General features: G+C 45.3%; 1 protein-coding gene across 2 annotated transcripts in view; it reads right to left on the bottom strand.

Annotated features, from left to right (window-relative positions):
• The window catches only part of igf2bp2a (insulin-like growth factor 2 mRNA binding protein 2a), a 50,927-nt gene that overhangs the window by 20,035 nt on the left and 17,420 nt on the right, over positions 1-13,472 (bottom strand). The window lies entirely within an intron of this gene.

Genomic DNA, 13,472 nt, shown 5'->3' with positions numbered 1-13,472 from the left:
CGAAGGGGACTTTGGATGGGGCCATGTACCATGAAATCTTGGGCGAGAACCTCCTTCCCTCAGCCAGGACAATGAAAATGCAACCTTAAGGATTTGGAGAGGTTCTGCAAAGAGGAGTGGACCAAAATCCCTCCTGAGATGTGTGTAAACCTGGTGACCAACTACAAGAAACGTCTGATGTCTGTGCTTGCCAACCAGGGTTATTCCACCAAGTCCTAAGTCATGTTTTGCTAGGGGTTCAAATACTTATTTTCCGCGATCAAATGCAAAACAATTCATAACTGTTATAAAATGCAGTTTTCTGGATGTTTTTGTTGATATTCTGTCTCTCACTGTTAAAATAGACCTACCATTACAATTATAGATCACACATTTCTTTGCAAGTGGCCAAACTTGTGAAATCAGCAGGGGGTCAAATACTTATTTTCCCCACTGTAGATGTCAGAGAGGGAGAGAGAGCGGGGGAACACTAGTACTAGCAAGTAATAGAGATGTTATAGAGGGAGAAAGAGGGAGAGGGAACACTAGTACTGTTAACAGCGATAGAATGAGTTAGTGAAGAGAGAAGAAGAAGGGAAAGTAGAAGAGAGAAACACAGAGAGAGGCAATGTGAGCAAAATGAAGAGGGATAGAGTGAGCTAGCGAAGACACAGGGAGATCAAAAGTGAAAGAGGGACAGAGAGAGAGAGAGAGAGAGAGAGAGAGAGAGAGAGAGAGAGGCAGAGAGACTTAGAGTGGCAGTCTGCTGGGGTGCAGACAGTAGCGCTGACAGTAGCGCTCAGGGTTGATAAGAAAGATTCCATCTAGGCTTCTAGAGTGCAGCACAGACCTGCACCAGCCCTCTTTGGAACTGTACACAGTAGCTGTCAATGGCTGCACTTGGAGTACTAGTGTTCTAAACTGGAGCTGGCACATACTCAGCTGCTGAATGTGCTGATAGTAGTAGTAGTGGTCCTGCACACTGGCCTGTGCTGTTGTTGAGCTACTCCGCATAACCTAGATCTGTGTGTATGCGGAGCACACCCCTCACAGAGGCACAACATTGCACACACGCCTGCAATTACAGGCCACTAAAATACTGACACATTTGTTAAAAAAAACTCTATTTTCATGTCTTTGTTGGGCACACTCAGGTGTCTGCTGCTGGCTTTGTAGTGTGTAAGAGAGGAGCTCAAAGTGAACCTGTCACTGAGGTCTGAGGGCCGTGCGCACAGCCTGACGTGAGGGAATAAGTCTCTCCGTGCTGGAAGAAAGAGAAATACACCGGGGGGATGAGAGGCAGAGTGGCACCCAGGTCGGGGACAGCCCAACTCACGCACTCACTCACTCACTCACTCACCCCTCCCTCTCTCTTTCTCTCTTCTCTCTGATTCCTGCTCCCCCTCTTCCCTCTTTACAGAAGAGAGGAATCTCTGCCTTGCTGTCTTCTGGTGGGCTGATTTGAAGTGAAACTAGTTGGGGCCAGTCCAACAGGACAGGAAAACCTGCCACATAATTTCACAATCGAGCGCAGACGCAGCCATCAATAAGGTCCGCCCCGAACAAACGGGACACCTTCATGTCAACGACAGCAGAGGAACTTGGACTGACGGTGGGTCACATTGCCATCATTTCACGCAAATAATATGCCCTCATTCCATGTACTGTCGTTCGGTTTAGTCATGCAGTATTCAATCCATTCTGAAAGGTGCAGACTGATGGTTGCCGTGGACACCTAGTTACATACGCGCCTGCCTCCAGTATGGTGACAATGACTGGAACACTATGTGATTACTGTTATTATCTATGCAATTGCAAACAAGCTGCGGAGGACCTTGACTTCGGTGTGAAGGGACAAAACACACACACACACACACACACACACACACACATACACACACACACACACACACACACACACACACACACACACACACACACACACACACACACACACACACACACCTGGAAGGAAACACTACATGAGAATCTGAGTTGATGAATCTGCTAGGTTTAGGAGTCCTAACCTTCATACATGTGCTGAAAAAAAAAGACTATTCCACAACATGAGTGGATTGTGCACATTGTGTCCCTTGGCTACAGTGGCCTGGGCTGGAGAGTGTGGGTGGGGGTGTTGGACCAGGTAGACAGGGGTGGGAGAGCAGAGGAGAGGAGAGGAGAGGAGAGGAGAGGAGAGGAGAGGAGAGCAGAGCAGAGCAGAGGAGAGGAGAGGAGAGGAGAGGAGAGGGGAGGGGAGGGGAGGGGAGGGGAGGGGAGGGGAGGGGAGGGGAGAGGAGAGGAGAGGAAAGGAGAGGAGAGCGGAGCAGAGGAGAGGGAAGCCAACAGCAGGGCCCTCTCTTACAAGCTGTCATATACAGTAATAGAGAAGGAGATTGCCTCCTACAGAAGCCAACCAAAAAACAAAGCACACACACACACACACACACACACACACACAAACATGCACACATGCACTCATATGTACATGCAAAACATCCTACAAACTGGTGCACATGCGAGGCCACACAGACAAACCACAGAGACAGACAGTGCTGAAGATGGAATGCAGACGTACAGACAGCCGTGCACACACAGGGAACACCAAACACACACAGAGACAGACCGAGACACACACACGAGGTGGCTGCCATCACACCGCGGTTAGTGACTCCTTATGGAAGGGTCTGGCCCACGGAAAAAGTGACAGCACCTCCCCGCAGCTCTCAGGGAGACCCCTCATTTCCAGCCTGCCTGTGGCCACCACCGGGGACTCAGCAGCAGCCGCCGCCCGGGGCCTGTTACTCCGCCCCAGCCCAGAGCAACACCCCAACCCCAACCCCAAGCCACTCCACCCAGCCCACTCATCATCTCCACTATCAGCCTCATCTTCACTCACAGTCCTGCCCTCCAGTTTTATGCATGACAGACACAGAGAGAGAGAGAGAGAAAGAGAGGGAGGGAGAGAGAGGGAGGGAGGGAGAGAGAGAGGCTGTGAATACGACCAGGGTGTGTGATCCCCCTCGACTACTGAGAGTATGTCCTCTGCAGTGTGAAGTGACGTCCTTGTGGATTTGCTGGCTAGCATGACGCTCGGAGCAAGAGACAGACATGAGGGGTATAGTCATCTGCAGGCTGATTTGTGACACTGATTGTAGAGCTACCTCTGAAACTTACAGGCAGTTACACCACAGTGACTGATGGCATAAATCAGCATGCGTGTGTGTGTGTGTGTGTGTGTGTGTGTGTGTGAGCTCCAAGAAAATGTGAGTTTATAATTGGTGATTCTAGACCATTTCAGCTGAGAGAGGGCTGCTAGATTATAACATTATGGACTGGCACTGCAAATAAAAGCACATTCTGGGGTGCAATCTGTTAAAGCAGAATGTAGGATATTTTGGTCAAAAACTAGCAACCTAACCACCAAAAAGGCATGCAAAATAAACAGCACACTTGGCTCTGCATACTACAGCATACAGCATACTAAACAGCATACTTGGCTCTGATAAAAGGCTTGCCGTCATGCTAACTCAGTAATACAGTCGCCAATGCAGTGCCAAGTGGCCCGACCTGGACAACAGAACAGTATAGCGCAGACTCTAGAGGGCTAGTTGAAATGAAAAGTGTGTTTATCTGTCCTTCACATGACCATATACCATGAAAATTAATCTGAAGATGATACCAGTACTAGTTGAATATAAAAAATATGCTTCACAAAGTGGCAAACTGTTACATGCCATCTCATTAATATACAAACACTGCAGTGAAAATAGGCATTTGCAAACACACATTTAGGGGAGGCTGTGGATAATTCACAAGTGTGAGTCATGTGGAGGGAGGCGAGCTCGTTCACAAACTGTTCTTGTTAATATCATCCTCTACCACGAATGAGCAGAGCGAGCGCCACAGAAGCTTCATCATGTGTGTTTCTTCAAGGGGTATTTTTACGGCTGGTGACCAGGATGAACTCTGTGCCCTTCACACAGCTACAACCACAAATACACTCCCCACCACCTCTACCCCACCCTTACACACACACACACACACACACACACACACAAACCGGCTCTCAATAAAATCACAAACTGGGCCCTGCTTGAAGATGCAGGCTGCAATGCATACGCAACGCTTACCTAATGTTTGCCTAAAGTGACCACACCGTCTGCCACCACTGCCAAAACGAGTAGTGAGAGGCAAAAAAAAAAGAAAAGAAAAAAAAAAGCCTTCTAAATTTCGGCCTTTGAATAAACCAGGGTGGGCAGCCATGTCTGGTCTAAAAAGCTAATATTGACTGCAGCCAGCTGTAGGCTAGCGGAGAGCAGGGGGAGTCCGGGTCGGCACGCGCGCCGGCATACTAATGCACGCATGCAGTGGAATGTCAGGCTCGGCGGCGAGGACTGCGGTATGGGGAGGAGAAGAGAAGGAGGAGAGCGGACGACAGAGGAGCCCCAGAATGGAGGCATTCACTGTCTGCCAGCCAGTCACCGGCCTCTTCTTCCTCCTCCTCCTCCTCCTCCTCCTCGCCGCCACCTCTCCTCCAGCGCTCCTCAGAGTTACTGTCATCGCCCCTCCTGGTGAGTGGAACACGTTAGGGTGTATCTCGCCACTCCTCTTGGGTCTGGTGAGTTAAACACGTTAGGGTGTATCTCGCCACTCCGCACCAAGTCATGGTGAAGGGAGTGAATGGTGAGTAGTCTGCCAGAGCTGCTCACTAGGACGAGGGTGTGAGGCGGGAGTGAGGGACTCGAGAGAGGGAAGGGAAGGAGGGTGTGAGTGTGTGAGTGTGTGTCACTGGAGGCTGCGAGGGAGGAGGGATTATCTGTGCGGGAGATGAATCTTAAGTCAAGAGGCGCAGAGCTCTCACACACAGTGACTGACTCAATGGATTGTTTGGTTGAACTGTTGTACTCCAGTGCCAGAGAGGACGGGAAACACGGGGGGGTGCGGTGAGCTGCTCGAACTGGTTCCTTTTTTCACAGAATTATTGGGATTCATTCATATTCCGTTCAACGCTCGCATTCTTAGAAGCCAATATTCTGCTAAATAATTGAATATCCAAGGTCTAATGCCCAGCGACTTCATGCCAGTTCTGATTTCAAATCAATTATTTTCACAACTCAACCTGCTGTCAAACGGTCTACCTTCAGGGATGCCCAGACCTGTCTTTACATGGCATGAAAATACGGCCTGTTATGGAGACATCAGGGCGTGTAATATGCTAATGAGAAATTTGCAGGCACATGCTGGCAGAAATAGAATGATTCAGATTCATCAACTGCCAGCACAATATTTCCATGTGTCCTGAGTCCGCCAGACCTTTTTTTTAGGCGCAAAGTATTACCATTTGGACGCACAAATGTCACCACCACTATGATAACAGCAGATAAACAGTAAACTTAAGGAGATGAATTAGACGATCCGCTGTAGGTGTCTAGGGTGAGTCAAGACAGCATGTGGTATTACTGAGAAAAGCTGTGATATAAATAAGCATTAACGTGAACAAAATATCAAGTGAAGACACTTTGATGCACAAACAGACGAATCACTCTGTTCCCAGCCACAACAAAGGCCCACACATGAATGCAAAGAGGATTTCTCTGTGGAAGAATGCCATTTAGATCACTGGTCTTTGAGTCATTCTTCCTGGAACCCACATGCAAAAAGGTTAACAGGCTCAACCTAGGATTTAATGAGACGCTCTTGTGCACGTACTTAAACGCCTGGCCAAGTTGTTTTACCAAGAATATGATTACTTGTGATTAAATCAGTACTGTGTTTAAAAACTGAGATGGGATGAGACTGAGATGCCAAACGGTTGCAGAGAAGAACGGTTGCAAAGAGCAGCATTGTTGTGTTCAGGAGAAGTAGAGAGACAACATATACACACATTCATTAGCATGTGTGCAGCATGCTCTTGGTATATATCAGTTTACACAGAAATACACATGCATAAACATATTTCTAGTCAGTATGTCTTGTAAAATCCTGATTCATTTTGGTCACAGATACAACAAGTCATTTTACACATTTGTATGCATTTGTGGACTGTCATTGACTTGTGGGTGATGGCCTGCATCCTATATAGGGATGTCACGAGAACCGATACTTACGATACCTTTCGGTACTAAAATAACAAAACACAGATGATACCCATTGCGCCGATACCAGCTGTTTTCTACATGCAGATGTAATTTACTATTGTAAACGATGAAACTAGTGGAGGCGGCCAGGTGCGCAGTGTTGCCAGACTGGAAATGGCGAATCGTATCAAAAGGCTCAGTTTGGAGGATAATTATCATATCTGGCAACACTGGGAAGGCGGTCGACCAATGACAGTCCTCTCTACAGTCAGAGCTCGCGCAAAAATGTGGATGTAATGGAGATACCCTTTCCAAAACTACGTAATAATTAGTTTGTGAAAGATCCAGAGAAACACAAATATCCGACGAGGCAAAACCCCGGACGCTTTTGGAATCCCTGCCGGACGCATTTTTTAGGTCTCGAAAAGAGGACATGTGCGGGTAAAAGAGGACGTCTGGTCACCCTACTTATGCAAACAATGCTACCGTGTTCCTCAGACCAAAGGAGGTAATACTTCCAATTTAGCTAAGCACCTGAAAGACCGTCATCCGGATTTGTTTAAAGAATTCAAGGAGAGTTTTGATTCATATTAACAACATCCAAAGAATACACTTTTTCAGTTTTTTTAATCTGTCATACTGAAATACACGTTACATGATGTTTAAGATGGTGGGCACGTGTGTTAAGCCATTGTATGTTATGTACGTAGTTTAGGTTAGCTATGCTGTAGTTTTAACGTTAGCCTATAGTCTAACTTGGTTAGAAGGAGAAAGAGAGCATGTATCTTGCAAGTATCATGTCAAAACTAGCGAAATTCACTGAATGTCCTAGTTTAATATAGTTACAACTGAATATGCAATTGTTTGAAAAAACACGATTACCCAATTTATTTATTGTTTTTGATGCATTAGAAACAATGTAGCCTAAAAGACGATTTGCGAGTGACAGCTGGAATTTCGCCGCGACCACACTGAACATTGATTTATTTTTGTATTTAATACGTCCTTTAAGAAGCTTTACTCTTTAGGGCTGTGAAATGCTGTGAAAAATTATGCAATTTTGCCCAAACTCATGTTCACCCAAACCCCCCCCCCCCCCCCCCCCCCCCGTGGTATCGAAATTGGTATCGAGAATCGTGTTATTTTACTGGTATTGGTACCGACTACTGAATTTTTGGTATCGTGACACCCCTAATCCTATAACTGTGATAAACACTTCTTCTGGTATTATTTTGTGTTTCAGTAATTTTACGCCAATTTACTCACACAATTATAGGTGTATAAATTACAGAATCCCACTACTCTGGCCACAGACAGTCTCAGTTTGTAGTGTGGCTGATCTTTGTTAACAACATAGCCACAGGCACATGTCACAGGCACATATCTGGCTTTGATATCCTCTAAAGGAACAAGACTCAGAACAGTTTTTTAGAGGTCAGTGTAGATCAGGTTGTCTTTAGTTTGAGGAACTGAGAACTGGTGGCTTGCTGAGGTTTGTGAAATGATGTTGTCTAAAGGCCTAGAAGAGATGGTGGTATGGTATCTGCCTTCAGACTACACTGACGTTGCTCTAATATATCCCCAGAAACATCCAAGCATTTAAGGCACGCAACCTAAATATGCCTCTACACCACACAGACTAATCACTGACGACTCAGGTCTGTGAAATAAATCTCAGTTTGCCCATCAGTGAGTGATGTCTAGACCCAATTCTGGTTGTACTTCCGGAGCCTTCCGGAGCCATTGGGTTGTACTTCAGGAAACGCTGTTGATGACACGCTCACTTGTGCTTTCCATGACAATCGCCTATTAAAGTGTAACTTTGACGGCTAAAAAGCAATAGCGTCTGGCAGAATCAAACTGGCCACTTGAGACTACACAAGCTTATAAAATGAGCCAACAGCGCCATCATCACAGACAGGCTGACTCTGTTCCATGTGGGATATTCACAATATATGCACTCAAAGTCACACACACAAATACAGCGCGACAGAGAGAGAGAGAGAGAGAGTGTGTGTGATTCCTCTGGGACTCTGATATGTGGGAGCACAAGGCAGGGCTCTGCTGTAGGATGTGCGTACCCACCGCCACACCCTGCATCATGTGACACTTGCTGAAAACTGCGGTCATGTGACATGGGGTTCAGGACATCCCAGGGATCCACAGGCATCCGTCTCGCTGCTGCTGCTCTGTCATGTCCTGTCTGCAAGCTGTTACCGCTCAGATTTTTTTTTCTATAACTAACCCTGAAAACTGCTCAGCAACCATATTTTTCTCTTCTGGTTTGAAACTTTCTAGCTTGAGTGTGTACTTTCCTTGCTTCACTGGATCCATACTGTGAAAAGAGAAGGGCTACAATCCCTCTCCTATCCACATCCCCTGACAGAAAATCAGCCACCCTCTCAAAGCATCCTACCACTGACAACCAGCAATGGAAAACAGAGCCGTCATGTCCACAAATTCATCTTATCCCTTCAGAAAAGCCTTTAGACTCACTACTGCAAAGGTGCATCAGCAGCAAAATGTATTCAACAATATTGTCAAACAGACCATCATCGTTATTGGCACAACCAGAACTTTAAGTTACCGCAACAGGTCAAATCACAGGAAGAATACTATAGGCTAACTTAAAATGATTTGCCTAATAGTGTATGTGAAACAGAGCGAAACCAGTGGAACAAACAAATGAGATTACTGCTCTCTTCTAACGAACTGCCATCTTGCCTCATCAGTGTGGAGCGAGGTGAGATGTTGTCAATGGTTCACACAGGAGGCGTTTTTTGGAACAGCCTTCATTTCTCTTTTTTTCCTGTTATAAAAATATCACACCAGGGAGGAAAAAGCAATGATGCATCTTTCAGCGAGCGTAAAATAATCTCCAGCTTCATTATGCCGCGAGAATAAAAAGGGTCAAAGTGGCGGGGTGACAAGGGAAACCACGGGGGCCATAAATCAAACCAGCAGTCTCCTGACTCCTCTGGCACGCGTCCCGACATTACAGATTCAGCAGCTCCGACAACCAACTAGATGCAGACCAGGCAGTTCATGCTTTCCCACCGCCATGCTGGTGGACCACGAGGGGCCAAGCTGGCTTTAGGATTTTGGGGTTAAATTGGAGGCTATGAGATCGGCTTCTCCTGCTCCTACTGCACTGAAGATTCTACTTCATGTTTTCAGTATGATTTCAACCAAGATGAATTCAACTCCAAGATGAATAATTTGTACTGTGAAGTCCTACATCTGACAGTCCCATGCATATTGGGATGGTCTCATTTATGAGAGAGAACACTGACGGCACCTGTAGATCCAGACATGCATATAATTAGAGTTGGGTATTGTTTGTTTTTTCCCCGATACCAAAACTAAAACGATACATTTAAACTCATTAAGGCCAAACCAGGGCCTGAACAGGCATACATTTCTGTGAATGATGATAAACAAATACAATTCTCACGGGTGAGGACTGGGGGAGGTAAGCCACCCATTTCATGACATAGAGGTGTCCAAAACGGTTAACTCTACATCACCCATTTCATGACATAGAGGTGTCCAAAACGGTTAACTCTACATCACCCATTTCATGACATAGAGGTGTCCGAAATGGTTAACTCTACATCACCCATTTCATGACATAGAGGTGTCCGAAATGGTTAACTCTACATCACCCATTTCATGACATAGAGGTGTCCGAAACGGTTAACTCTACATCACCCATTTCATGACATAGAGGTGTCCCAAACAGATAACTCTACATCACCCATTTCATGACATAGGGGTGTCCCAGTTGACAGTTGACTGTACATCAGCATTGGCCTTGGTCAGGATGATTTTAAACAGCAGATGGCGTTTTGGACATTTTCAACTGATAAAAACGCATTGTGTTTTTCATAACAATGGTAATTTTGTCAATTTAAACACCAGCATTGCTGTCTTTTATCACAGTACAGTCATATCATTTAGCTTACAGCTCAAAAACACATTTATGTGAATACTACCTCTTTAAATGTTAAATACATTTAAAGGTAGGTCCTAAACGTAAATATATAAATGTAAATAAGTACAAAACATAACATAACAAATTCATATAATAAATCAAATCTAGCCCAACTAAATCATTTAAAATTTTAAATCTAACACTATATAATTGTTACAGTACTAATAACAACAAAATGCACTTTCAGTATTCTTGATATTCTACCAACTCCAGCTTCAAACTTGGTGTTTGAACAACCCGTTGTTCCAATCAGATCAGAAATAGTCACACCAAGATATGACAAACAGTTATGACAGCAGTTATGGAAACGGACAGTAGGATTAAACGAACAGTAGGATTAAGTTCCCTAACCAAGTTTATGCTAAGGCTGCGGCTCAAAAGACTGGTTAGCCACGCCACTTACTGTTGTACAGGACATCATATGCAAAAAGCGAATTAGTCTATTTGTCCAGGTCAGTTGACAAACAGAAAACAAAGAAAACAAAGTCCATTGGTTGATATTTAATTAATCTGTCTTTTAATTGTGGTGCTCATTTTCAAATGGCTCTATCGGCTGGCTACGCTACAACTCAACTGATTTCATTGCTCTGCTAATGTTACATTTCACAGACAAATATTGCTGATGTGCCACATCTTCTGAAACTGTCTCTTTTATTGTGACTCCGTGATACACGGAGTGAACATGAAATTGACCAGATTAAACCAGCCATGACGTCACCAAAGCAAATTCATGGTCAACCCTCTGTATCATAACCTAAATACCACGCCTCCATCTCCGTGTCCACACTTAACACTCTTAACACACTTAACAGGGTGCTGTAGAGTTAACCATTTCGGACACCTCTATGTCATGAAATCGGGGCTTCCTCGGTGTCAACAGTGACACGCCACTACTGCTCCTCTGTTTCGGAGCATCAGAGGGCAAATATTTCAATCGATAACTCAGGCATATAAGTGGAACCGAAATCTGCATTGCGATTCGGTCCGGTAGATACCGACTGTGTAGAAGCCATATTGGCATCGGGTTTCGGTACCCAACCCTACATCTCAAATAACCTAATTTCCAGCTTTATCCCTTAAGCCCTTAAGATGTTAAGAACTATTGAATCTGCAGGAAGGAGAGCATTGGCCTAAGGCCACACTACCCTTAAGAGTGCACTAGGTCTAAGTCTTCTCCACTTGTATGCAATTGTATGAGAACTGGACTAAAGCTACCTTTGCTTTAAGTCGAGGACACCATAGGGCACATGGTACATGGTTTCTACAATGATCTCTTTCACAGCATGATTTCGGACAGAGAACCATCCGAGGCGTTCCAGATATCGGGAGTCCAACAGGCCTGCGTTGATGTCAACAGTGATGCTTTCTACCCTCTCCCTGAGCCCGGGCCCTGCCTCAGCAGCATGCTGAGAGCGCTCACCTGGTCACCCGCGTCAGGCCACTGTCTCAATGTGCATGTAGCCATGCGCACACACACGCCACGCTGCAAATGGGAAGCAGACTTGGTCAACACAAGCCGCTCAGCTGTGGCAGGACTCAGTCATGTAAGAAGCCAGCACGCACAGACACACACAAAGGCAGCATTGCGAATGTGTCGACTTCTGTCAGGTTGTCGGTCTGTTGTTTGGCTATGTTGGCTGTGATGAAGGGTTGTTGGCACTAAGTTCTGGTTAAGAATATAAGCTGTGTTTCTTTCCTGAGATCTGAGATGTTATAATACACAGTATGGTGTCTGTACTATCCTATCCATATCAATGCTACAGTAAAGGGACAGTCAACGCAGTCTCAATTCAAGGACTGAGAGACTTAGGAGGAGTTTTTACCCACAGGCAGTTTGACTATTGACCTCAATTTTAGTTTTTAATTCAGCACTCTTTCCTTATTTTATTTATGTTTTGCACAGTGTGGAGCATAGACCCTTTTACATTTCACTACATGTTTGTGTATGTGACAAATAAAGCACTTGAACTTGAACTTGAACTTGAACAAATCTGGTGCAAGTTAGCTGTTTTACAGCAGGAGTCATTATACTGATTTGTTGGATGTTGAGCCTAGATCTGTGACAGAGGCCAGATCAATTCTTCTGAGTATATACTGTACTGAGAGCTGCAAAATGTTCCCAAAAAATGCCTGAATTTAAATTGCTTAGCAAGCCTTTAATGTATTTTATTACATTCTAAGACATATAACCTGTCTTCTTCTGCAAAACCAGCTGGAACAAACGGACTGCATGTATTAAGTGCATGTGCTAACTCACCACAACACTAACAAGTCACTGTGGACTCTTCCCACACCTCAGCGCTAATGTTGGCAATTCTGGGATACTCACTAAACCACAATTTATCTTCATTAGCCTGCTGTTTCCCTGATGTCCCTCAGAAAGCATAAAATGCCTTTGGACAGGTCAGTCAATGAATTATTTGTGGATGGATTAGTAACAAGCGACCTGCTCCTCTTCAAAACAGTTGCTTTCTCCACAGGGGACAATATGAATATTAATGACGAGCAAAAAACCATCTGTGTTTCACAAGCACCAGGGAACAGAGAAAGTGAAAGAGCGAGAGATCGAGAGAAAGTGAAAGAGTGAGAGATTGAGAGAGAAAACGAAAGAAACAGTGTCGGTGGGAGAGAGAAAGAGAGCGAGGCAGATAAAGAGAAAGAGAAAGACAGATACAAGACGCTAACAATGCCAAAACACATTACTTAAAGCTACACAAGGGAGAAAGAAAACAGCTCCTGCAGCCTTGTGGTCTCTCCTTTGAAGACATAGTCCAAGAAAGTCCCTGTTTTGCCCTACTAACGTCACTCGGCTTGATCTTGCCCTTTTCTTTGAGTACAATCAGTGTGTGTCTAAGCGCCCTGTAAAGAAACCACCATCCTGGTCCAAACAGGCGACAACAGTCAGGGCTGAGCTGAAAGCACGTGAGGAACGCTTCCACACTGAGAACAGTCTCGCTGCTGGGCAACATGCCGTTACCGCACAGGCAGTTGCTGCGCACTCCGCCCACAGCTCACACACACACACACACACACACACACACACACACACACACACACACACACACACACACACACACACACACACACACACGCGCGTAGCTTAGCCAAACACACATGGCCCCACCCCAGCCCCACCCTCCACTGGCCCGTACAACCAATCAGGGTTCCCAAAGGCCCCAGCCAATCAGCGAGGCAGAGTAGCAAATCCAAATGAGAGAGAGGCTGAGGGAGCGTGCTCCTGTGTGCATCAGTTCTCACATCGGCAACACATGAAAAGAACCTGACCTGAGAGAGGATTCGTTCGTAAACGATACACAAATGAAAAATCTGTCTTTCAAGGACAATAAAAAAAAACCTTGTGTAGGCCTATATTTACAATTTGATACTGGGTATTCCTTACATTACTTCCTTACACTGTCAAT

The sequence above is a fragment of the Clupea harengus genome, chromosome 2 (genome assembly GCF_900700415.2).
Source record: "Clupea harengus chromosome 2, Ch_v2.0.2, whole genome shotgun sequence".
In the NCBI taxonomy this organism is placed as follows: domain Eukaryota; kingdom Metazoa; phylum Chordata; class Actinopteri; order Clupeiformes; family Clupeidae; genus Clupea; species Clupea harengus.
The sequence above is the reverse complement of the archived record's forward strand: the minus strand, read 5'-3'. Positions and strand labels throughout refer to the sequence as shown.